Source organism: Indicator indicator, chromosome Z, assembly GCF_027791375.1.
Source record: "Indicator indicator isolate 239-I01 chromosome Z, UM_Iind_1.1, whole genome shotgun sequence".
Lineage (NCBI taxonomy): Eukaryota > Metazoa > Chordata > Aves > Piciformes > Indicatoridae > Indicator > Indicator indicator.
In genome coordinates, this window is record NC_072053.1 from 25395145 (window position 1) to 25422068 (window position 26924).

The following is a 26924-nucleotide window of genomic DNA, read 5'->3' on the forward strand; positions in this document are numbered from 1 at the left end:
TGGCAAAGAACATCCTAAAGCATACAGAGTCCCTTACATAATTCCCAGAGGCTTCCAATCCTTCCCTTTTTCCCACCTGAGGGTATACCCAAACCCTCAGGGCTCTTTCTTCCCCCCTCCCACTGCTAGGCAAGTCTCAGGCTGGCCAGGTCTGAGACTGCCCCCCCCCACCTCCATTCTCCTCCTGGCATTAGGCCTAGACAGGACTAAGGGGCCTACTCCCTACTCCCCCACCGTTACCCGATAAGAGAGAGCATCTCCCACGGGGGCAGAGAGGGAAGAAAGAGGAAGAGAATGACTCTGCAGATGGATTTATAGGGCGCAGGATTTATGGGTAGAAATACACTGTTTCCTGTGTCCACCCCTATTGGGTGGGCACCTGGGACACCAGAGTTGTATCTCATGCAGCAGTGGCAGGGGGCACCCAGACTAAACTGCCACACCTGTGAAAGAAAGATGTGCAAATTTATAGCAGCAAAATTCATAACATTGTGGTTGGCTTTCCTAAAAGTACACTTTTTATGATAAGTCATAAATATGTGAGGGCCAGGTTATAGTATGCTTGCTTGCTGTGACAGACAAGATGGCTGAGGTCAAGTGCAGACGGCTCTTGAAGGGAACAACAGTTCATGGGTTCCCCTAGGATCAATCTCAGCTTCCTCCCTGATGGGGTGGCATCCAGAAATGGTTACAGTATCTGACAATGCCTTCTTTTTCTTGATCTGCCTGAAGGTGCCATGAAACAGGCTGTAAAATTTCTTGCCTGCCCTGTGCCGCCGACTTCCCTCTGGGCAGGTGCTGCATGTGGTATAAGGCCAAGCATGTGGCTTCATCTCAGGGCTGCACATTTCACTGCTTCCATCAGAGGACTCATTGTTACCCATGCATCTTAAAGTCCAAGTTCATCATAACCATCCTATTTACAGGGTGTTCTTACACTACAAAGCATAGTTGTATTTGTGTGTGCTCCTGCCTGCCTATGTATACACACAAATAAAAGTATTAAATTAATTAACCGAATCTGAAACACTTTTAAAAATGATTAATATTTTTCTGTAAGGAAAACTGGTAAGTGGGAAATTATTGAAGGCATGCTACTTATTGTGCTTTGTCATATGTGAGTTAGTTTTGTTATTAGGAATGCAGTTAGGCAGTATTTTGTAAACACAGTATGCTTTAGCTGCTGACCTGTTAATTAGCAGGTTGTATATCTAGTTCCTGGTCAGGAGAATTTTCTTTTAGGCAATATGTATAAAATAACTCTTTATGGAATCTAATGAGATTGGCTCACACTGTAAAATGACCTTAAGTCAGAAAAGACTGCATAGCACTATACTGTATAGATACTTTGAGGTATTGTTTTCAAAAATGTGGTTAAATAAATCATAGAATGATACTGCTACTACCACTAATGATAATGATAATAATAGTCTGATGCCCAGGTTACTGTGTGTTGTCCTCATTTATAGAGATATTTTTGGGTATAATTTGACAAGACTTTGGAGATAAACCCAATGAGAATTTTTCATTCTAATATATCATCAAAACTACCTCTTGCTGAAATTTGAAATACTGCCTAACAGCAGTCTCTATATGTAATTCAACTCTCCCTGCACAGGTGAAACAGAGAATAAAGAACTTTTACAACTGAAGTAACAATTGAATTTGTAAAATGTGTATTTAGTTAATTAAAAATTAAGTTCCTTGTTACTGCAGTTAGAAAAATGAAGTACAATGCAAGTACGATATACTTAGGAAAATACTAAAATTCTCTTTTTCTTCAAATATAGTATATATATTTGTTATTCTATTTATTTATTTATTTTAAAATAATGAAGTGTTTATCACAATCTCCATTATACAAAATTCTCTATTATTTTATGTGTGTGATAGAAATAGTGCAACTAATCCCAGGAACTGCTGAATACCACCACAGCTGACTGCATAGCCGGGTACCATCAAGAAGAATACCCACAGACAATTTTGTATTTCTTTTGAGCTTGCTCTTTCTTGAAGGGACTATGGAAAGCTATGCCAATCCATCCATTTTCATGGCCTTCATTGACACAGTATCTAAGAACTAAGTGTGCTGTTATGGTCATGATACTAAAGTTTTGGAGGAGCAGTTTTGGATATTGAGGTGTATATAGATTGTACATACAAAAATAAACACTTTTCAATCAGGGTAGAAGCCTGTGCCTCTGGCCAGGAGTCCAGTCTCTCTTCTTGGCACACAGAAATACAACATCCAAGGACCGTGACAACTTTGCCTTTCTCCCTTTTCTTATCCATCCACAGACATCTTAGACTGCATTCCATGGCCCCATCTTGGACCATGAGGGTATGTGAGGCAGAGAAACTGGGAGTGAGAAGACAGAATATGGCCTAGGGTTAAAAAGTCAAGCCTTTTTTAAGAAGGCAACCAGGGAACTACAGAAGGATATAAAGCATTGCAGTAAAATATACAAACTTAAAACATTAGCTTAAGAGAGCTAAGCTTTCAGACAAATTATTCAGATATGCTGACATTTATTGTAGTATGACAACTTGCTACTGAGATAGACCTTATTTGAACTTTATTTTCATTTAGATCATAATCTTACTTATCTGCTCTGGATGTATTGATAAGCCAGGTGCGCATCAAAATACCATGCTGATACTGGAAGTAAAGTATTCCACTTTATTATGGGGTCTTGAAATGCCATTGGGTAATTACTGGTGCAAATGCAAATATAAATAGAAAATGACCATTATTCAGGATTTCACACCAAGAACCTTGTAGACCGTATGTTGTAAAATTAATTTATAAAGCTGTGTCAGGGGTGACTTACATATCAAGCCAAGTACATTTTTTAAAGCTCTCACCTAATCCCTAACAGAGTCAGAGAAGCTGGTATTTTATAACAGTTACTACATGGTATTATTGGCAGCAGTTCTACAAGCAGCACACATTAGACTAATTACCATTAAATTATATTAGTTTCTGTTGATTTCCTGGCTAAAAGTTCAGAAGATCTTACCTTTTTCTGTGTGCTGTGCTTGCCAGGTTTTACAGAATTCTCAGGACTTTGTCGGTAATATAACACCTTGTGTGAAGTCATTTCAATACAGCAATTGTTTTATTGCAGAAATGATCCTCCACCTGGCTCTGATCTAAGAAACGTTTGTGAATGCCACTTCGCCCTTGCCCACCTGTTTTGTGTTTCTCCTCCTCCCCTTATCTACCTTTTCCACACAAGACGACAATCCAAAGTGTGGGCCATTTAAGTGTCACCAGGTCTGCAAGGCTTGAAAAGCTCTGCCAGTTAACATAAGCCAAAATCAGTCGATTCCATGGAATCACATTTCTCCACCACAAAGAAAGTCGAGAGGAGAGGAAAGGTAGCTTTAGAGCAGGGGTTTGAATGAGGACACTTTGTGAATGTGAATGGAAACTCTGCATTCTTTGTTATTTTAACAGGCTGTGTCTGTTCTCCTTGAAAGAAATTGTATGAGAGAAGATTGGATTAAGTAGTTTTTATTTTATTTCAATGCCTTGTGCACTTTTACAAAGATCAGCTTACTTAGCCATGTAATAAACTCTTGTTTTACAATAGTACTAGTGCATATTAAACCACTGTAGGAATCTGCAAAGTACAGAATCAGGGCAGGGAAACAAAACATTTGTTTCTTTGGTGAATGAAGAATATATCATTATCCTCATTCAATATGTCATGTATAACTTGAAACTTTGTAAATCGAGTCAGAGCAATGCTCAAGTGCCAGTTAATCTACTGGCAGTTTGCACCTATCAAGATTACTTTCTAACTCTTCACAGTTTCTCATTTGGTAGGTTAGTGTTTATTCCTCCTATTCTGCCATTCTCAAAGTGAACGTGATAAAAATTCTGAAACTTTCTTAGAGTGGAAAACAGTCTGCCTAATCTGTAACAGAATCTGCCTTTTAACAATCAAAAACCTCTTGGTTAGAGACATTTGTGATTTTGCTCAGCTGTAATCTGAAAAAATGAGTATAAATACTTAAAAAAGGCAAATCCTCTGCATTATAATAGAGTTATAGAAACTTTATGTCTTTTAAAGAACTCTTTTATTCTTTCACCCAATTCTAAGACCTTTAATAAGTCTTTTACTATTTTAAAGTTTTCCTGTGTGCCTTGTGTTTCTGGTGATATCTAAACTGATTCTAGCAGAAACAAACTATTCTAAGTTATTCCATTAAGTTACAAATTAATTTTACTAATGTGCTGCTTTGGCTATAGAGTTTAATGAATGAAGGTGGCTGAGAAACAGCATAAATGATAGTACTATAAAGAGGTTAGTTAAATAAGAACACATTAGAAGGAAAGAAAATAATTCTGGGTAAAATATGTATATCTAAAGAAAACAGCACAAAAATTAAGCTGCAATACATCTTATATGTAGCCTGTTTTAGAAGGATAAATGTAAGGTTCTAGGGAACCTCACATCGATTCTAATACTGTTTAATATTTGCCTGTAACAGAACAGAAAATTTAAATTGAGTTTCACTGAAAATGTTCTGATTCATCCAAAGAAATCTTATCATAAAAGAACTTCCTCATACACTTACCCTATTTTGAGAAATTCATGTACTATGGAGAAGTACCCATACTGATTTCTATGGTTTAGGATGGATAAAATGCGTGCTGACTGAAACAGAACAGAACATCTGTGTTCACTTCCAAGAAGATGCAGCATAAAAAAGGTGTATATAGGTATTTCTGCACTTTTCTTGGCACTTGCTGTGATTTTGTCACCCAATTCTCAGCCTGCAAAATTCTGTCCAGTGTACCGCTATGTGCAAGTCAGTCACAAACCCGTACAAATTTCACAGAACTCAGTTTAGTTGCTAACAGATAAAAAATTTCAATGATTTCTGCCACAGTGTGTTCAATCTGTGATCATTTAGGTACTATATTTTAATTTTGAAATATTCTGATGAAATATTCTAATGAAAATTACACAATTTAAAATTATTAATAATTACTTGCCATGTTTTTTTTTTCTTCTACTTGTGTATTCTTTCCTCTATTTGCTGGGAACACATATTATGCCATTTACAAGTCAATCTCACCTCAGTTTGCGCTGAAAGTAATAAATCAGAGTTTTTATTACTCTGGTTTGTGAATAAGATTGTATTAAGTGTGGCAATTTAGTTATCACAGTAGCATCAGTGGTTTACAGTGAGTCAACCACATTGTTATATAAACAGATCATGCCATTTAAAAAACCTGTTAGTCCAGGATGTGCTGAAGTTATTGGATGAAATCCTGGCTCCCTGAGTCAATGACTATTGCTTGCATTGCTTACTATTTAAAAGAGGAATGTATAATCTTTGTTGCTATTTCCTCAAGAACATCTCTTGCAGATTATTTTATACAAAGAAGTAATACCTCTTACAACTACTAAAATTACCTGTTTAATAGAATCATACTATGGTTGGGCTTAGAAGGGACCTTAAAGATCATTTTGTTCCAACTGCCCTATCATGGACATGGACACTTGCCACCAGAGCAGGCTGCTCAAAGCCCCATTCAGTCTGGCTTTGAACACTTCCAGGGAACTGACATCCACAACTTCTCTGGGCAACCTGTTCCAGCATCTCCCCATATTCACAGTGAAGAGTTTATTCCTTATATCCAATCTAAATCTACACTCTTGCAGTTTTAAATTTTCACCCCTCTTCCTACTGCAAGACTCCCTGATAAATAGTCCCCCCCCTGCTCTTTCCTGCAGGAAAAAGTACTGAAATGTTGCAATAATGCCTCCCCAGAGCCTTCTTTTGTTCAGGCTGAATATCTCCAGCTCTCTCAGCTTGTACTAGTAGGGGAAGTGCTCTAGACTCTTTATCATCTTTGCAACTCCTCTCTGGACCTACTTAATCAGGTCTGTGCCTTATATTGCAGTTGAATGCAGTACTCCATGCAGAGTCATATGAGAGTGGAGTGGAGGGCAGAATCACCTCTCTTAATCTGCTTGCTACACTTCTGATGCAGCTGTACTGGACTTACACCTGGCAGAGTTTTTGTAGTGGAGGAGGGACTATAGAAGTAGCTCTAGTGAGAAGCTTCTAGGAGCTCCACTAGCGATGGTGGAAGTGCCTGTGTAATAATAAATAATTAAGAGGGAAAAACCATACTGGGCAACTTAATTTGTTTTGTAAAGAAATGAGAGAAACAAATATAAGGGCACCAAGTTCAGTGAGGATGGAGAGGGGAGAGATGTGCTACAGCAAAGACTTCCCTGCAGCCCCAATGAAACAGTAGACTGTTCCCATACAACCAGTACTATAGATGGTACTGGTGATGCAGATGCTCACCTCCAGCTCACGAAGGACTCCATGCTGAAGAAGGTGTCTGTATGCAAAGAAAGATGTGGCTTTGAGAGAAATCCACGCTGGTGCAGTCCATCACTGGAGGACTACACCCTTTGAAAGGGACCCATGATGGAGCAATTAATGTGGAGCTTCAGCTTGTGGGAAGGACTGAGATTACACTTGATTCCATGGTCCATGTTGCTGACAAAGATGTCAAATAGCACTGGTCCCCATTCCAACCCCTGAGGAACACTGCTCGTCGCTGTTCTCCACTTAGACATTCACTTATTCACTGCAACCCTTTGAATGTGACCACGCAGCCAATTCCTTATCCATCAAGTTACCCATTCATCAAATCCATGTCTCTCTAATTTGGGGATGAAGACATCGTGTTGGACAGTGTTGACTTCTTTGCAAAAGCCCAGGGTGACCTGGATTGAAAAAAAAATCCTGCATTAAAATAAAAATCTGCACTGCTTTGCACAGAACAGAATTTTTCCTCATGACAGATTTTTTCTTTGACTTTTCAACATGAAATTAATATGTTTTGAAGTTTAGCATGAGATTTATTTCACTGCTTTATAACATGAAGTGTAACCTACTTCTTCAAGTTATCTTCATATTTCTGCTAAAACATTCCTTGTTATAACAAGAACCCACGATACTGACAATACATTTTAGCACCCCTGTTCTCACAACATGTAAATTTTGTCACTTTCAAACTCTTTTTTCTGTTGCCCTTGCTTTTTATTTTAGGCTGTGGTGCAGAGTTTTCAGGGATGCATTATGAACAGTTCTACCCAAGTATCTATTAATCTCAAGGTTTCTATTTAAACCTTCTCTGGCCAGCCTGATCTGGCTGTGGCCAGACTGATCTAGTGTAAGGTGTCCCTGCCCATGGCAGGGGGGGTTGGAACTAGATGATCCTTGTGGTCCCTTCCAACCCTGACTGATTCTATGATTCTAATATCTGAAGTTGTTATTTACATTTTTATATTTCAAAATTATGTTAGATCCATTCTCACCATTCTACATCAAAGAAAAATGTGTCCTGTGACTACTGATGACTGAACCAATATATGAACATGCATATAATGATCTCATAGAAGAGTTAAACAAGGGTATTTTGAAGGCAAAACATAGAGGTATTTCCTGTAGGAGTTATTCTTGAAACTTGACAGTTTTAAATAGCATCCTATATCTTAAGAGAACATTTATTTAGCTTTGATTTATGTTGTTTCCCTTTTGCACACACTGCAGTAAGTGATTATAATGTTGTGTAACTAAGGTTAATAAAATAATTTTATTCAAACTGAAGAGCTCTTCCTTCAAAAAACTTAAGATACAGCCTTCTAAAGCCATTTTTAATGACAATCTACCGACAGAGGATCATTTCTATGTATTTATTACAATTAGAACTATATGTGTAACTAGCAGAGCAATTCCACCCTTTGTCCCTTAATTTCTTTAAACAATGCCCTGTAATTTAGTTAAATTCCAAAATTATTTTCAAGTAATTTCATCATAAAGGACTTCCACTAACTACAATGATCCATCTGTTTGTAGCCTGTTCAGGACAAATATTCTCAGAAACATGAATTTACAATGACAAAAAGCTTATTTTTGTGCTGTATTTGCTGGTTTTCATGACATTGATGGTAGAAGTCCATCAAGCAGGTGACTGTAGCAGTTCAGAGTATTCAGCTCTGCTTTGTCTGTGGTCCTCAAGCAGCTTGCTCAGATCCTACCACATACTGGTTTGAACCTGGATTGCTTACTGATTTGGCATACATGCAGTAGGAGTTTTGCCTGAGTGCATGCTTCAGGATTAGCCTTAATATTAAGAATAAATGTAATGAGCTGTCATGAGACAATGCAGGATTTCTGAACCTTGCACAGCTGTGCTTTGCATTAGCCAAACAATACAACAGTCCCTGTTGCCTGGTGATGTATGTCTGTCAATTACAGTGCTTGCAAAACCATGTATAAGTGACATGGTCATAAGAGGCTTCTGCAACTGGTATTTAGTGAAGCAGTATAATGAAAAAAAAAAAACAAACCTACCATTCCTCATATATGCATTGATAATATTTTATCCTTGAAACGATGTGATCTAGAGGCATGTGATTGTTTTCTAATATACAACTATTTACTTGGAGTTTCTGGCATGTTACCTCGCATGCTCAAGTCACTAGCCTTGTCTGTTTCAAGGAAAATAAAGCTAAAAAGTATTGGAAGTTTCAAAATTACATTGTTTGCTTTAGATTCCTGTATCAAAGCATCTGTAAGTCCAGAGGAGAGTAGTAATATTTTTAGAAATGTACCCAAATTTATGGTATGGGAATGCAGAATACCTGGGAAGCAAGGGCAGGAATTTTACTTTTCACTTCTATTCCAATTTTCCCAGAATCCTTGTGGCACCTGCTGTAAAAGAACATGACAAAAAGAAGTGTAAACCCTGTAATTCTATATTGCATGTAGTGTAATGCAGTTTGCTGAGTGACTTTCATCATATTTGCCCAATTGTCATTACACAGGGTAGAAAAAAGACTACTAGTTCACGTACTGTTTCTTTGTCCTGTTTCATTTCGTTAAAATACAGAGGTAGGCTCCTATACTCAGCTGGTTTCTGGATTAACAAGGAAGCCTTGCCTTAGAAAAATGTAAACTGTTTCAAAAATTTACATTAAACATAACACATACAGACAACCCCCTCCCAGCCCCCGAAAAAACCCCCACAAAAAAACTAAAGAAAAAAAACAATAACGAAAAGAAAAAAAAAACCAAGCCAAACCCCAAACTTCAAAAAAATCAACACCTTCACTGCTAGTTTTCTATTATTGCTTGTGTCTCCATTGTACAGGTGCTTCGCTGTGCACAGCTGGTTTTTGGGCCCTGCCAAGACTAGCTGCCGAAGACAGAAATATTTGCCAGCTTGTCTTTAACAACAACAACCGCAAGAGCTTTTACTTCCTTTGTACTCTATGTACATGAAAGTAACAGGTCCATACTGCCTCTGTCACAGGAATCTGGCACAGGGAAAGTGTTGTTGGCTAGCAGCCAAGCATTTTGTGTAGAGTGCTACTACCAGTAACAGTTTTCATTGGCAGAGTATTTGCCTCCAGTTCAATCCAAAGCTAGAAGCAGGTTTTAGTGATTTTTTGTCACATCTGTGACTTTCTTATCTCATGTCCATTATTCCCACCATGAGACTTGCAACTCTTCTCAGTTAAGCACATATACCAACTGAGAACTACCTCCTTCCATTTGAGCAGCTCAGCTCTGGCTAAACTTACATTTCCTTTATTACTACTTTAAGTAGAAAGCAGCCTTAGATTGTGAGAGTTTCCTGTTCTTGTAGCTATTGAAAAAAGATTTGGCTAAGCATCCTATCTAATCTGAAATGAACATCATTTGCCCAGATTAGTTTAAGCTAAACACTAAACTTTGTGATCTGTGTAAGAATGGGCAAGGGAAAAACAAATGAGCAAATTGATTTGGGAAAAAAAAAAAAAAAAGAAAAAGAAAAGAGGTCTTCAAACCACCTTGATATCTCGATAGAATTTTTGAGAATGAGAAGAAATAATCTGTGGTATTGTTATGGGACTGCTTTCTCCCTCTAGTGTCAAACTCAAGACCCAGGCACACATCCTGCAGTGTTACCTCTACCCTGTGAGATCAACAGAACTGTGTAGGTGCTTAGAACAAAGTTAGCAAAACAGGAAGCTTTTAATTGTAAAAGTAAAACTTTTAATTCTAAAAGTAGAACTTCTTCCTCTCCAAAATGCACATCAGCTTCCCATGTGCCATGTGTGACTGAAAAAAAATTTCTGTAAAATAGGGGCCATTTGTACCAGATTTTTATATACACTGATATAAGCTTAACAATGTGCTTATTTGTAACTTTTTTAGGGAAGAAAAATATTTCTTTCCCTGAGGCTGCATGATAATTCAAGTTAAGTATATATGCTGTTCTTGAGACTGTTCAGGAACATTATGAAGAAGAGAACTGAGAAGTGCACAGCTGTAAAAATGAATGGCAAATAGTTCCTCTGTGCCAGCAAAAGCTGTGTCCCTGTGCCAAACATTAGGAATCTAAGCTTGTGTGTGTGCATTTTATCCCCAGTTGCTGACATCTGAGAGAGACTTATATTACTAACATGTCTGAAGCCAAAACTTCGTATCAAAGTATTTTCTCACACAGACTGCAGGATGGGAAGCACATGCTTCTGAGATAATGCACTTTTTTTTTTCCTCTATGCAAAAGAAAGATTGTGTCTCTCCTCACCATGGAGAAGACATCTTCTCCCCAGAGCATCTTTCATAGTGACATGTTTTGCAGTGCTGTAGCTGGGTGTTGGTAACACACCAGTGTTTTGGCTACTGCTGAACCAAGGACCAAGACTGTGCTTTTCCAACCTGCCCCCCTGCAACAGAAGGCTGAGGAATGGCCAAGATCTTGGGAGGAGACACATCTGGGTGGGTGTTCCATATCATATGACTTCAGCTCAGATACAAAAGCTAAGTGAAAGAAGGAGGTGTGTGTGGGGGCATCTGTTGATTGTATCTGTCCTCCAGAGCAACCGCTGTGCGTACTGAAGCCCTCCTTCCTGGGATGCGGCTGGGCATCATCTGCTGATGGGAAGCAGAGAATAATGTTTTTGTTTACCCTTGATTCCACATGCAGCCTTCACTTTTGGTTTTCATCCTATTAAATATGCTTGTATCCTGACCTGTTTTTTGGTTATATTTTCCACCTCCCCTGTCCATCTGAGGAGGGGAGTGATAGAGCAACATTGATGGGTATTTGACCTCCAATCAGGGCCAAAAAATGCAGTTCTACACCAGAAAAGGCCAAGTTGCAGAAGTACAAATCTGGATGATAACTCCTTTTGAATAATCTGTTTAATTTTTTACCGTCATCTAAGCTTGGGATTTCAGCTTCTGATTTGCATTTTCCACTAGGATCTTCTCCATTCTTTGTGACACTGAGACATGCAGGGTATGGGGAAGGACAAATTAATCTAGTCCTTCCTCTCAGCTTCTCACTCTCTTCCTCTCCATCCCCTCCCCCCTTCTCCAATTATCTTGTCCAATATAATTATGAATTAGATATCTTTATGTCAGATTACACATATTGTTAACTCATTATTTCTTTTGATGCAGTGGTAAATCTTTGCAAATCACTGAAAATCACACATGTGCTTTGGTGATGCTGCTTAAAGCAGCTTGTTCTTAGTAGTTTAGAGTATATACTAGCATCCACAACACAAATGAGTGATCTAAGACAGAGGATACACACACACACACTTATATATATACGTGTGTATATACATATGTATATATATTCATATTTCCAAGGTCACTTGCAAAAGTGTCCATCTAATTTACCACAAGCAGGTAGAAATTAAACGTTAAGTAGGGACTTCACTACAAATTGAGTTAAATGCATGTTTTAATATGACTTTGGGTTTGTGAGATATTGCAATTCATTAGTAGCCTTATAGAATACATTATAATGTGAGAAATTTTAATTCTAAAGCTTCTTGCTTCTGAATGATGAAATTCAGACCCAGAATTTTGTCACATTTGAGTTTGTTAATCCAGTTCCAAAGATGAACCTTATTTTAAAATGAGTTTACACAGTAATTTATCCCTTCAATAACAGATTAATTTCACATAATTTACTCATTGACTAAACTAATGTGTTTCTTCCCATGAAAAAGGCACACATATCTTAAATATGTGTATATTTTAACATAAAAAATATGAAATTGTTTGTTTCTCAAGAAATGTTTGGAAATTAAAGACTAACATAACTGTTTTGTGTTTACAGAATCCAAACAATGCTAAACTCAGACTCTGAATTTACAGACTCTAAACTGTAAACAAATGTCATGAAAGATTTTTCCTCACACAGAATATAAATGGCTAAAAAAAAAAAAGATTTTTTTTATTTGTAAATCAGAAAGGCTAATTGGAAATGAATATTCAAAATAGGTTTTTGTTTGTTTCATGTTTCAAAAAACCCCCCAACTACTAGTGAGTATTAAAAGTGCTTTTCAACCTGGGCCAAGAAAAATGAAATAGTTTTCGCTATTTCAGATTTCTTATAATTGGCCATGAAAGCTGCTTGAAATTCAGAAATCCCACTTCCAGAGAAATGTTTGCATTAAAGTTGTTCTATTGCATCCTAGAACAAAAAATCAAAATTTTTCCACATTATGGTAAATTTCTAATGAAGTTATTTTGAAATATCAATATATTTTGACCTAGACAAAGTGCCAGACATTAAAAAAAAGTGAAAGATCAAATTGAAATTTGTTGTGACAGTTAAATTTTACTCTACTGTGTTTCATATGGCGTTTGGATGTCTGATTTTAGTTCTCTCTGCTGTATTATGTCCTCGGGGGTGACTGTGTCTCCCATAAATTACTCATACAAACAGGCTATTATGCACTTGAAATTATAGTATAGAAGAATGTTTTCTGTGACTTTTTTTTGCCACTATGTGGTTGAAAAAAATATGATTTTCACTACTTATTAATTGGTTATGTGTTTTACTGGAGGACAAGAAGGTACAGAACATGGACTATAATCTGACAGACTAAAATTCAGATTTTTAGAAATTAATTAAGAAAATTTAACATGATGCAATTTGAGCTTCAACAAGGCCAAATGACAGGTCCTGCACCTGGGTCACAACAACCCCAAGCAGCTCTACAGGCTTGGGGAAGTGTGGCTGGAAAGCTGTATAGCAGAAAGTCACCTGGGGATTTTAACTGAGAAGCAGCTGAGTATGAGTAAGCAGTGTGCCCAGGTGGCCAAAAAAAGCCAGTGGCATCCTGGCTTGTATTAGGAATGTTGTGTCTAGCAGGAGTAGGGAGGTGACTGTCACTGTGTGCTTGGTGCTGGTGAGGCCACACCTTGAGTATTGTGTCCAGTTTTGGGCACTTCAATACAAGAAAGATGTTGAGGTGCTGGAGTGAGTGCAGAGGAGGGCAATGAAGCTGGTGAAGGGCCTGGAGAGTAAATCTTCTAAAGAGCAACTGAAGGAGCTGGGGCTGTTTAGTCTGAAAAAGAAGAGGCTGAAGGGAGTTGCTGTCTACAACTACCTGTACATTGTGGAGAGGCTGGTGCTGGTCTCTTCTTACATGCAATTAATGATAGAACAAGAGGGAATGGCCTCAAGCTGTGATCAGGCATTGAAATGGGGTGCCCAGGGACCTGGTTGAGTCACCAACCCTGGTTGTGTTTAAAGGTCTTTTGGATATGCTATTTGGGGATATGGTTTAGGGGTGAACCTTATAGAGTAGGGTTATTGGTTGGACTTTGTGATCGTGAGGATCTTTTCCAACCTGAATATTCCTGTGATTCTGTGATTCTGTAATGTAGTTGAAAAATTTGGCTTAAGGTTTTATTCAGTAAAAAACATGAATTAGTGTATTTAACCACAGTGCTAATTAGGAATCTACACTTTCTGTACAACAAACACTAGAAATTCATCATAAAAAAATTTCCTATATACCATCCTTGTTTTCAACATTAACCTGAGGAAGTGACTCAAAATGGCCTCATACCATTCTGGTGCTTTTCCTACTGCCCTAGAACAGATGCTTCCCTCAAACTGATTTCTTTGGAAAAGTTGTATTTTATAAATGTGGAATAATCCCCAATAGCTTGAATGGGGCCAAGAATGAAAATCTGTACTAGTTACTAGGAAAGCCAGTCTGGGTGTGGAAAAACATCTGAGTCAAGCTCCAGTGATTCTTGCAACTTAAGTCAAATAAAATAAAATTATAACAATAATAATGATAATAGTAGCAGTGATGAGAGTGAAGGCGAAAATATTAGCTTCTTTCTCTGTATTCCAATAGATGTCCTGTTCTTTTGCTTTGTTTCCTCTTCCTGACTTAAATTTTACTGAGCAACACCACATGTTTAACCAGAGATAAAAAACCAACTCCAACATCATTGTGATTTCTTACACAGCTCTTTACAGGACCATAGAACAGCTCAGCTTGGATGTGAGTCTGGAAGGGACCTCCAGAGGTCTCTATGTCAGCATTCTTACCAAAGCAGGGGCGAGTAATGGGTCAGATTAGATTATTCAGAGCTTTATCTCATTTATTGTGTCCTTCTAAGCCCAACCATCCAGTTAATATTTTGCCCTTTTGGTTGCTTCCCAGACCATACATTTTAACTTGGATGCAAAAACACTGTGGGAGAGGGGTGAGAAAAAAGGGAAATAATATGGATATATGTTCCAAACTTTTGTATTTGGAGATGGGAGAAAAGGTGGGAAATGACAGGATAGTTTCTTCCTTTTGTTATATTCCCAAGTGGTAGAATCATAAGTTGTCCAAAACAGCTCTTAAATACTTATCAAGATGTTTATTTTTCACTTAACTATGCTCAGCTATATACAACATTATCTTTTACTGAAGTGTTGCAGCAAAAATAAGGAAATATCTTAAAATAGTCAACAAAGAAGCTCCACTTTGTCTTTAAAAATTGAAAGATTATAAGGAATTGAAAAGGAATTGAAAAGCTTTGCCTTTCCACATCTCCCACACGATATGTGCAAATACATACTACATGGATTAGCAGTCTGTAAAAGAAGTTGTTTACATGCCAAACCTCATTAATTATTGAAATGCAACATATCAAAATGCTACCTTCAAAGGATGGTTTGGTTTGGAAAGGATATTATATAGTTACACTAGGAAGCCCATCAGACTTTAACATATAATGGGCTTCATACTTATGTGGCAACTCTAAGGCTTTACAGCATCTGACAGTCCAAGCTAATACTCAATGTATATGAAGTCCTTAATGCAGAAAAAATCGATAGCAAAATTTCCCACTTCTGAGATCTGAAGGCTAGTATCACCAGAGAAAGTAATCTTCCTTCTCTCCTGATTTCCCAAAAGATTCAAACTCTGTTGAAGCAAATAGATTTATTTTAATTGGTCCCCGGATCAGGCTGTATAGTAGCTATTTTTCAGTAATCCTTGAGAATTTATTTATGAAATAATGTGAGATGTTTATTTATTTATTTAGTTAGTTAGTTATTTATTTTCTAGGTTTTTGTTTGTTTAGAAGTGGTTTGAAGTCGCACTGTTTAGGTTGACTCACTGCCAGCCTTAATCACTAATTTCTGCTATTTGGTTCAGTTAGGTGTAATGTCCAAATTAGAAGAACAATATATAATGATAGTATTTGTAATATTGCTACTAGAGAGGGATTTCAGAAAATATTTCAGATCAGCTACAAACTCACTGTAAGACTATATATCACAGATAATTTTGACATCTCAGTTACCTGTTGTTTGTTGTTGAACAATTTTCCACTTGTTTTAATTCAAAGTACTGCACACCTTTACAAGTGAAAATATTCTAATTCTATGACGATGACAGTCATTGGCAAACAAGCTATTTATGTAATACTGTCTTCACTTCCAACAGTTTTTCTATCTCCTCTAATTAAAAACAATATTTCTAGGTCTATTTCACTAAGGATTTAGAAATGTCCAAAATTTCCTTTGTTTCAAAGGAGCACAACCAAAATATTTTGAACTTTTTTATTAATGAACATCTCACTAAAATTCAGAGTGGCTGCTACATTTTATTGCTACAAAGCCAAAATGACTGTGTTTGACTTTTTTTTTACTAAAATATTAGTTATTTTTAGTGCAAATATCTTCTAGTACATACTGACCATTTCACTTCAACCCTTCTCTTAAAACTAGCCTCCCCTTGATAAAAAATAGTTTAAAATGTTTAATTCCTAAAATGTCAGAATGATTTTTTTTTCATCACAGTAGGTAGCAATTGCTTTCTAATTTTTATCTTAATTTCTCTGTATATACAAAGGAAACTGGAAAAGTTTTGTGCATCATTTCTCTTTCTGTGATATGATATTTTTAAAGGAAGAACCACCCATGGGTGTTGAACTGGGTGGTTGTGTATGTGAGGTGGAGCTCTTGACAGAAGGCTGGTCCTCTCTGAACCATCTGGAATTCTGTTTGGAGTGAAGACCAAGAGAAATTGTCATTCTTGCCTTTTCCAAGCTTTTCTACTCTCACAAGAACAGTATATTTTTTGAAAAATTTAGCTTGGATAGAGATAAGGTTTGTGAAACCACTGGCCTCCCTCCACGACCCCCCTCCCCTTCCCCTCAATATATAGCTAAGGGATGAAGAAGAGGCATGTCTCAAAATCTAGGAAAAATTTTACTTGCTGTCAAATAAAAGCATAATCTATGATAGGCAGAAGGAGAGCTACTTTGATAGGTTAAATGAAATGCTTGGTTTTGGATAGAAGTGGAATTTCATTCAAATGAAAATGAAGCAAAGTTTAGTGTCTTGTAATTCTATATATACAGGGACTGTGTGAAAGAATGCATTGTACATGGATGACATTTGCTAGGAAACAGTTCAAGAGAAAGATAAGATTATTTTCAGATTGACCTTTTCAAATTTAATAGACTTAAAGGATTATGAGCTACTTTTAGTGGTGGATTAAATAAATTGCAAAGTAAAGGTGGGCACTTAAAGAGTGAAGGGGAATATACCTTTTTAAGTTATGCTGTCTGGTTTAGAAGCATTGAATAAGGTTATTAAAATTCTTTGGAAGAAAGTTTAAGAGCAGTTAAAAACACAAATAGCATTCTGAGAATTTAAAATAATCTATTTTCTCGGGACTGGAGAATCATTTCTTTTCAGTTTTCGAGTATTTTATGTTCTAACATATTGGCTATGTCTTATCTTGTGTGTTTTTCACATGCGTTCCCCCTACTAATATTTTCTGTATTTTAGTGTTGTACTAGTAAACTGTCTAGCTATATCTGTATTTTTATTACATTTTTTAAACTGTTAATCAAAGCAGTAATTAGACCTAGCTAATTGGCGTGCAAGCCTCAACATGGTTTTGGAGCAATATTTGATAGGCTCCTTCTCTGTTCTTTGAAATCAAGTCTGTTATCCTGGATGACAGTAATTAATAACACCGGGATAGTGCTGGTTAGTTGTTTACAAATTCCTGAGCAAACTTTGTTTGACCTTGCTGACTGATTATAACTAGGAAAAAACACATTTCTTTTCTTTCTTTTTTCCCTTTCTCTCTCTTTCTTTCTTTCTTTCTTTCTTTCTTTCTTTCTTTCTTTCTTTCTTTCTTTCTTTCTTTCTTTCTTTCTTTCTTTCTTTCTTTCTTTCTTTCTTTCTTTCTTTCTTTCTTTCTTTCTTTCTTTCTTTCTTTCTTTCTTTCTTTCTTTCTTTCTTTCTTTCTTTCTTTCTTTCTTTCTTTCTCTTTCTCTTTTCTTTCTTTCTTTCCCTCTTTCCTTTCTTTCTTTCTTTCTTTCTTTCTCTTTTTCTTTTCTTTCTTTCTCTCTTTCTTTTCTTTCTCTTCTCTCTCACTTTCTTTGTTTTATTCTTTTTTATTCCTTTCTTTCTTTCTTTCTTTCTTTCTTTTCTTTCTTTTCTTTCTTTCTTTCTTTCTTTCTTTCTTTCTTTCTTTCTTTCTTTCTTTCTTTCTTTCTTTCTTTCTTTCTTTTTCTTTCTTTCTTTCTTTCTTTCTTTCTTTCTTTCTTTCTTTCTTTCTTTCTTTCTTTCTTTCTTTCTTTCTTTCTTTCTTTCTTTCTTTCTTTCTCTTTCCTTTCTTTCCCTCTTTCCTTTCTTTCTTTCTTTCTTTTTCTTTTCTTTCTTTCTCTCTTTCTTTTCTTTCTCTTCTCTCTCACTTTCTTTGTTTTATTCTTTTTTATTCCTTTCTTTCTTTCTTTCTTTCTTTTCTTTCTTTCTTTCTTTTCTTTCTTTCTTTCTTTCTTTCTTTCTTTCTTTCTTTCTTTCTTTCTTTCTTTCTTTCTTTCTTTCTTTTTCTTTCTTTCTTTCTTTCTTTCTTTCTTTCTTTCTTTCTTTCTCTCTTTCTTTCTTTCTTTCTTTCTTTCTTTCTTTCTTTCTTTCTTTCTTTCTTTCTTTCTTTCTTTTTCTTTCTTTCTTTCTTTCTTTCTTTCTTTCTTTCTTTCTTTCTTTCTTTCTTTCTTTCTTTCTTTCTTTCTTTCTTTCTTTCTTTCTTTCTTTCTTTCTTTCTTTCTTTCTTTCTTTCTTTCTTTTCTTTCTTTCTTTTTCCTTTCTTTCTTTCCCTCTTTCCTTTCTTTCTTTCTCTTTTTCTTTTCTTTCTTTCTCTCTTTCTTTTCTTTCTCTTCTCTCTCACTTTCTTTGTTTTATTCTTCTTTCTTTCTTTCTTTCTTTCTTTCTTTCTTTCTTTCTTTCTTTCTTTCTTTCTTTCTTTCTTTCTTTCTTTCTTTCTGTCTTTCTTCCTTTCTTTCATGCTTTGGTTTGTTCTTTCTACTTTTTCTACTGCTTCTTCATGTAAAGTGCATTTAGGTCACATTAGACATTAAATAAACTATGCACTTTAGCCATATCTACTTAATCTATTGTTTATTAACAGATATACAGCAAGAGTCAAAGTATCTTATTTAGACAGTTTCTCAATAAAGTATCATGTGAGATATAAATATATCTAAATTTCATTTATTATCTTACTCCAATGTTGTGTTTCTACAGTCTTTTCTACCACCATTTTTGCTCTTTGTCACTTGCAATTCCTTTTGCTTCTTAATAATTCTGGTTTTAGAGACATTTTCTGCAAACCATTCCCTAACGATTACTCTGACTTTACAATTTAGTGTTTTAAAGTCTGATTCCATTAGACCTTGCCTATTGATTAACTATGTTTGCTCAAGTTAATTTGCTTATTTACTTTCATCCAAATTGCCTTTAAATCCTCATACAGGTCCTGCCTATTAGGTAAGAATTAAAGTAGCTCTGCATAAAGCATTGAAAAAAGATCTTACATACGTTCTTTCATTGCTTGTGTGAGGACTCATACACTGTAAGTGTGATGAAGTGTGATGTGTCCAGTTCTTGGTGCCTTAGCACAAGACATACTGGGCTCACTGGAGAGAAGGAAGCAAAGGGGTGCAGAGATTAAAGGACTGGGACACTTTTCCAATGAAGAAAGGCTAAAAGAGCTGGGACTGTTCAGCTTGACAAAAAGGAGGCTCAGGGCAGATCTCATCAATGTATAAAGACACCTGAAGGGAGACTGCAAAGAAGAGGGAGCCAGTGGTGACAGGACAAGAGGATGTGGGCACAGACTGAAACCCAGGAAGTTTCCTCTGAATAGGAGAAAACATTTTTTTTTGCCTGTGAGGGTGACTGAGCATGGTGACAGGTTGCACAGGGAGGCAGAGTCTTCTTTCATGGAGATATTCAAAGGCCATCTGGACACAGTTCTGGGCAGCTGGTTTAGGTGACCCTGCTTGATCAGGATTGCTGGACCAAGTATCTTCAGACATCCCTTTGAACCTCAGTAATTTTCAGCTTAAAAAGCTAGACTTTCAAAACCCACCTGGATGCATTCCTGTGCAGACAATCCTAGGAGATCCTGCTTTGGCAGGGGGGTTGGACCTAATGATCTCTTGAGGTCCCTTCCAACCTCTGCTATACTGTGATAATGTGATCTTAAGAGCAAATTTTAAACACTATATGTGTTTCTTAGGATCATTCAGAAGCAAAGAGGCTAAACCAAAATACTCAACAGGTTTTCATTTACTGGGGATTGTCACCATTACACAGTAAATATCTCACATTTCTTAAAGAAATACTAGAATGTGATAATGAAACTAAAGACTGCACTATAATGCATGTGTATTAAGATGTTAACCAAAGGGGTCACAAACAGAATTTTTTGGCATTTTCTTTTTCTCAGTAATTGGCATTGTTACATTATTATTATTTTTATTCTATATGTAATATTTAGCAGACTTTATATTGAAAGTAAATGCTAACAAGGAGATATTGAAGCCTTTTGGACAGCAGAGAAGGAAGTGAAAGGGTAACAAAGGTAAGGCACAGGAGAGTCAGAAAGTAACACCTTTGGGAGTAATTTCTTCACACTAGCACATATTAATCTATGTAGTACATTTCCAAGAAGTTAGCACAAACTGTTTCATAAAGAGTTGGATAAGAACTTTCAGGGAGTAAATGCTGTATTTTTCATTTAGAATGACAAAGGACAGATCAAGGTATTTTATCCTACTTAGTAGTTCTGTTCACACCACGTCCTTCTTTCTTTAACCTGGTGGTGTAAAAATGGGTATTTTCCAACAGTAACAAAAATCATTACGAAGGACATTTAAAATGTACAATATCAAAACCTAATGACTTTATGTAGCAAAGAAAACTATGCTGTACAGAGGCACAACAATTTTGTGTGAGGCTAGATTGCTCTTTATCTGTTAAATGGATGGGGTCAAATTCCATTCAATACAATGAGACAGAGGTGTTAGCATGGCTTCACTGCCAATATAAACTTATAGGCCCCTAAATATCGGTGATTTTCTTTATTCTGGGATCAGGGTTTACTCAGATTATTTTTTATTTGGGGTAGCTTTGTCAATTATTGTTATAACACTGTCGTGCTGGAGGTTAAGCTGTAGTCACAATTGGGGCACTGCTGAATATGCCCCTATAAAACTCACAGTCATAAACAATATCACTCCCCAAAAGCATATAGTCTAAAAAGCACAGATAAGAGTGAAGTGACTTTCTTAAAGTTCTGTATTGGATGAAGTACAAACTGGGAACAGGATCTTTGCTACCAGAGAAATCAAGATTTTTATTGAGAACTCAACACTTTGGGGCCAGAGAATAAACTACTAGACTATACTACTGCAGAGTTTATTGTCCAAGAATTTTGCCTGTTCAAACATAATTTTCCTTCAAGCCTAAATGGTATTGGTCAAAAGTCTTTGTTGCACTGAGCTTTGCACTCTATCAGGCATAGAAAAAAAAAAGGTTGAAGAAATTATTTAAACCAGAAAGGACTTAATTATATGCAGTGGAGGGGGACATGAGCCACATTCAAAGCAAGTATGTTCTTCTCTGGGTGTGTAGGTGTAATTCCCTTGTGTATATTAAAAATGATCACTTACATAATGATTTTAGATATATTAATGGACTTACTTCCAATCTATTTCTGCTTGTCAAATGTGTCACCTCACATCCTTAGAGTACAAGAAAGGCAACACTCTTTTTGCTTTTGACAAGTGAACTAAAATGGAAATCAAGGTATTTCTACACAGACTTTTTAAAGGAATTTATCATTTTAACTGCAGTAGGGATAGGAATTTTTTGAAATTTAGAAAGGGTCCTGCTGAGCAGAAGACTATTTGTAATTTTAAATAAACATGCAAAGTTTCTGATTTGTTTTGTTTTGCTTTGTTGCTGTTTTGTTTGTCGGGTTTTTGAAAACGTTTTGTTTATTTTTTTCAAAATATAATGAATAAATCTACAATCCTATACACAGCAAAAAATCCTTTCATATCATCACCATTCTGTCCTGTTCTTACCTGCCTGGTTAAAATATTGTAATTAATTTTTCTAAAAGCTCACTTTATTCCTTTTTACATTTTTCTTGGTATTAAACTGTTAGACAGATAGGGTTGTTATTTGGAGCTCTATCTTGCACTGCAACAGGTGTTACATTAGCAGTGAAAAACTTCTCAAAGTAGTAGCCAAAGCACCCAAGCAAAATGCCTGGCAGTCTCATTTACTGACTATGATGCTGTTTCCTAGCATCTCACTGGGCTACTGTTTTTTAAACTTTTACATGGCTATTGTACTTATGCAAATGTTTTGATTAGTGTGGCACCCACTTGCTGATATTAGTCTTTGCTTATGGAGACTTATGCTCATGCTTTTGCTAAAAAAATAATGTGAGATAGCTTTTCTTTGAAATAGATGCATAGCACTCATGTCTCTAATGCACTTGATCAAACCTGAGTAGTACAGACTTTTATATTTTGTCAGCCAAAGATTTATAGTCTGTGAACAAAGTTGTGCATGGAGCAGTACTTCAGAATCTACTGGAAATGTGCATGTGTACCATGTGATTCTGCTTCAAATCAGATTTTCATATTAATGTCTATTTTTATGATATTGTTTAACATTGATTAGAGTGTGCATAAGCAGAGAGATGATACATAAGGATTGCCATTGTTTTAGATGATTTACATGTACATATTAAGAGACTGCCTGTCCTCAAATCCCTTAGATTTAACCAAACTACAAACTCTCAGGAATATATACCCCTACTTGCAGCATCTATGAAAATTAATTTTTGTTTGTTTATTGTTTCAAATCATGGCTAGTGGCCTAAGCTTTACTAGGCTGATGCTTGGCATGAGATCATATAACTATACTGTAATACACTCAATAACTGAACTTTGATCTCCTGTGCTCCTGTTGAGCAACTACTTTGACAAGAGCTTCCTACTTCAGAAGAGTGAGAGGTTATGCTTTCTTTGCCCAAAAGGCGAAATGATAATGAATTATAGCAGTGCATATAATGTAATGTTAATATAATTACTTCCTACTTTGTGAAATATCAAAATGAATAAATAATACTCATTTTGAAAATGGTGCACCACTGTGGTAGTGGCCACTGAATGCATTTAAAGAGATTTGACATTATAACCAGGAAGTCCCAAGAGCTTGCAGCTACTGTAGTCCAAAAACCCAAAAATCTTAACAAAATTAATTTGTAGGATGAAAAATGAAATCCCATTCTCTTGAGAAGAAAGATCTACAACAACAGAAGTATGGATAAATTCTGCAAATTCATTTCATGGGTTCAATTAATTCAATTGGGCTGTCTAAGTGTGACCCTGGATATCAACTCAAGACTTCTTCAAACTGTAACTTTCCTAACACAGCAAATTAAAATAGCTGAAAATGTAAGTAAATAAAAACAGTTGGAAAGTTATACCCTGAAGAGTATGGTCAGCATTCCATAGGTGTTCTGAATCACACATTCATCTACATTCAAGTACCATGTATACAGTATACACTTACTGAGTTGGATACAAAAACCTGAACTGACATCACAAACTTTGCTTGGATAAAGAGTTACGGACTCGAGGATTACTTAGGAGATTTGCGCAGTATTGTGGATTCTTTTTTTTTTTTTTTTTGGTGTATTTGGGTTTTGGTGTTGTCGTGAAGAACACCTATATTTTTAAGATATCGTCCCTTTAAAACACAGGATGCTTAACAAATGTGAAAAACTTAAATTTTTGGCGGTTGCTGGTTTTGTGCTCAGAACTCATGTTTCTGTAAGAAGGTACTTACAGAGTCATAGATGTTTTTGATTGGAAGGGACTTTAAAGATCATCTAGTACAAAACCCCTGCCATGGACACCTTCCACTAGATGGACTATGTATTCAGCTACAGAATTATACAGAATGCTACATAAAATAACCACGAGAATTCAGCCACCAGGGTTTAAAATTTAGATATCCCAGGTCTCCAGGGATTACCTGTATTCAGCAAGTGATTTCTAATAGAAACTAACTGAAATGATTACTAACTGTAGTGTTTTATCCAATATGTTTGGTGGAGGAAACAAAACAAAAGATTTGTTGGTTTTGTTAAATTCTTTTCAGGCTGCTTCACCTTCTAAATATGTTGTTAATTCTGAGTTCATACAGCACTCTGAACTGCCAGCTTGGCATAATTTAGTGAAAAACACACTAGCTAATTCTCATAAGAGCTACAAATTTCTTTCATAACAATTATCATTAACTTGCACCAAAATGAATTATTTAACTAGCTTTTCTCACACAATCTAAATTTTGGAAAATGAATGTATGAAATTGAAACAAATAATCTACTGCTTCTTGGTTTGTTTTGTTGATTTTTTTTTTTTCTTTTTTTTTTTTTTTCTTTTCCAGATAGCACAGTTGTAGTTCAGGGAGGCAACAACTCCTGGTATATACAGGTGTTTCTATACATTGGTTAGCTAAATAATGGACTGCTATAATATTTAATGGGTTCAAGAATTAAGTAAGCAAATGAAGTTAAAACCTGGAAGGAATTTATCTTCATTCTTTGCTACTACTTGGAAACTACTATCTTGTTTGATCAGCACTGTTTATATTTCATGGCGTTATACATCTCTAAATAAATATGATTGTAATGTTATGTATGTCCCAATTATCCCTTGTTGTGATTAACATAGCAATACCTGTAGTCATAGAGTATTTGTTATTAAACATTATGTTTTTGATGAGAAGCTAGGACTCAAGACAAATGAAATTACTCTGGTCTCAAATACCTTCAGATAGGATGTCCTGGCCCTTTCTCAAGTGCAGAGAAAAGAATCAGAAATGAAAATTCCAGCAAGAAGCCTTAGGAGAAGGATTAATTTCCCAAATGTTAATCTGGACAGCTGTAGATAATTTAACATTTCAATTTAATAATTTTCTGAGATGCAAACTTTTGTTTGATGAAAATGTGGTCAGAAAATTCACTTTAGCCATAACTCCAAAAGAAATGATCTTAGTCCTGGACTGATTCTAGTATAAATTTGCTGCCTACATGTACTTACATAACATCTCCAAGCTACAGCAGCTTTTTTGCTGGTGGCTATAGGTGACATAAAGGAGAATCAAATAGCATGCAGGACACGTGTCCAGAAATCCACTGACTTCTTTCCATTTACATTCTTTCTTCCTCCTCTGAAAGGGTAAAGCGTGGTATGTAAGTCAGTTTCCAATGATAAACATGTGTGAATCTGACAGTGTAATTTTTGCCCTTAACAGAATTTATAGTGTTTGCTGTTTCAGAAGCTGTGATAAACGAGATACTTGGATATTATTCGATATTGTAACCAGATAGACGGAAGTATACCATCTGGGACACTTAAGAGAATATGCTTGACTTCTTAAAAACATACTTTAATAATAATGAAATTCAAAGTATATACTTTTCTTCAATAACAAAGGTATTTTGAGAAATCCATCAATTATCATTCTGCATGTGTCTTTGCAAAACAGTTTACATTGGCAGAAATACTGAAATATAGTTCAAAGCTTAACCTCACTTTCAATGGTGTTGAGAATTCTCATGTAAAACAACATTATTCTTTGCTTACCAACACTTTAATGCCACGTGCATAAAAATCAGTGTTCAATCATGTAATGTTCAATATGTTGCGTATTTATTATTTTGTCAATATTCAAGAGAAAGGCATATACAGAACATAAAATATTAATACAATCATTTTCAGAGGCCTGTGAAGTCTGGCATATGTATGTAGTGCCACAAAATGTACGTTATAAATAAGAGCACAGAAACCACCATATTATAAGTCAAGATTAAGAAATACTTCCAGTTTCACTATACTTCTACTTCCCTGGTATTTTAAAAGCCTGATGATCTAAGAGCACACACATTTACTTATCTTTCAAAGACATAATCACACTGTCATCCATTTCAGTACCACAAAAGATGGATAGCATAACATGGACTTAAAATGTGTTCATTAATTATCAAAAAGATAAGTGTTTCATCAGGTATATACAGCAGATAATATTTATCTTTTCTCATACAGAAAAAAGATTAAAGTAATTCTTACACACATACGGAAAAAGAAAAAGGCTATACCACTGAAAGTTTCATAAAGTGACACTAGATAATACACTCTGCCACTAAAGACAACCTTACACAAACACAACTGCAGATGCCTTCCATCACGTTCAACTTTGGCAGCTAAATACCAGAATGAAACCATATATTCCAATTTTAACTATTTAATAAACTTCATTTCATCTTAGCAGTTACACACACATATAGAGAATTCTTTTCAAAAGTTAGCGTTTCTCCTGCAGTATTTGATGACCACTTGATAGATACAGAGTAAATAATTTTATCAGTATAACACAGCGATACATGAAAACAAATAGCATGACTGTGACACTCTCTGAAAGGAAATCTAGGTATCAAGCCTGTCTAGATATTACTAGTGAAACTGCTATGAGAATTAAAGAAACATTACTATAACCCTATAAAGACAAAGCAAAACAACCAACCAACCAAAACAAAACAAAAAAAACCCCAAACCTAAACAAAACCAACAAAAACCCCTGCAAAACCAAAACCCAAACCAAACAAATCACCACCACCACCACCAAAAAACCACAACAAAACAAAACAAATAAACCCCCCCAAAAAACCCCAAACCAAACCAAACAACAAAAAAACAACCAAAACAACCCTGACACAAAATAAAAAAAAAAAAAAACAACTGGGTTATTCTGATATAATTTTCAAGGATCTGGTCTGAAATAAGGTCAGTAAGAAACCAAAAACCTTCAGAGAAGTAACTGATTAAAAATCTGTCATGAACTGGAAAATACATGTTACATTTTGAATTATATATATATTTTTTTTTTTTCCCTTCCAAACCAGTTCATATTTAATGTTTTCTTCTGAACAATGTTCCCAAAGTAAAGACTCTGCAGCTGCAATTATCAGCAAATGAGAAAAATCAATAAATATGAGAAATAATTTATCAGCTTTAATTCCCCACAGATGTAAGGTGCTATGTTTGTAAAGACGTTCTTTCACAGGCCATATTACTTTTTATTTTTACTGGAAATTGCTTTAGGAGAAATAGCTGCTGGTCCATATATATATATATATATATAAATATAAATATATATATATATAAAATTAGCATTATTT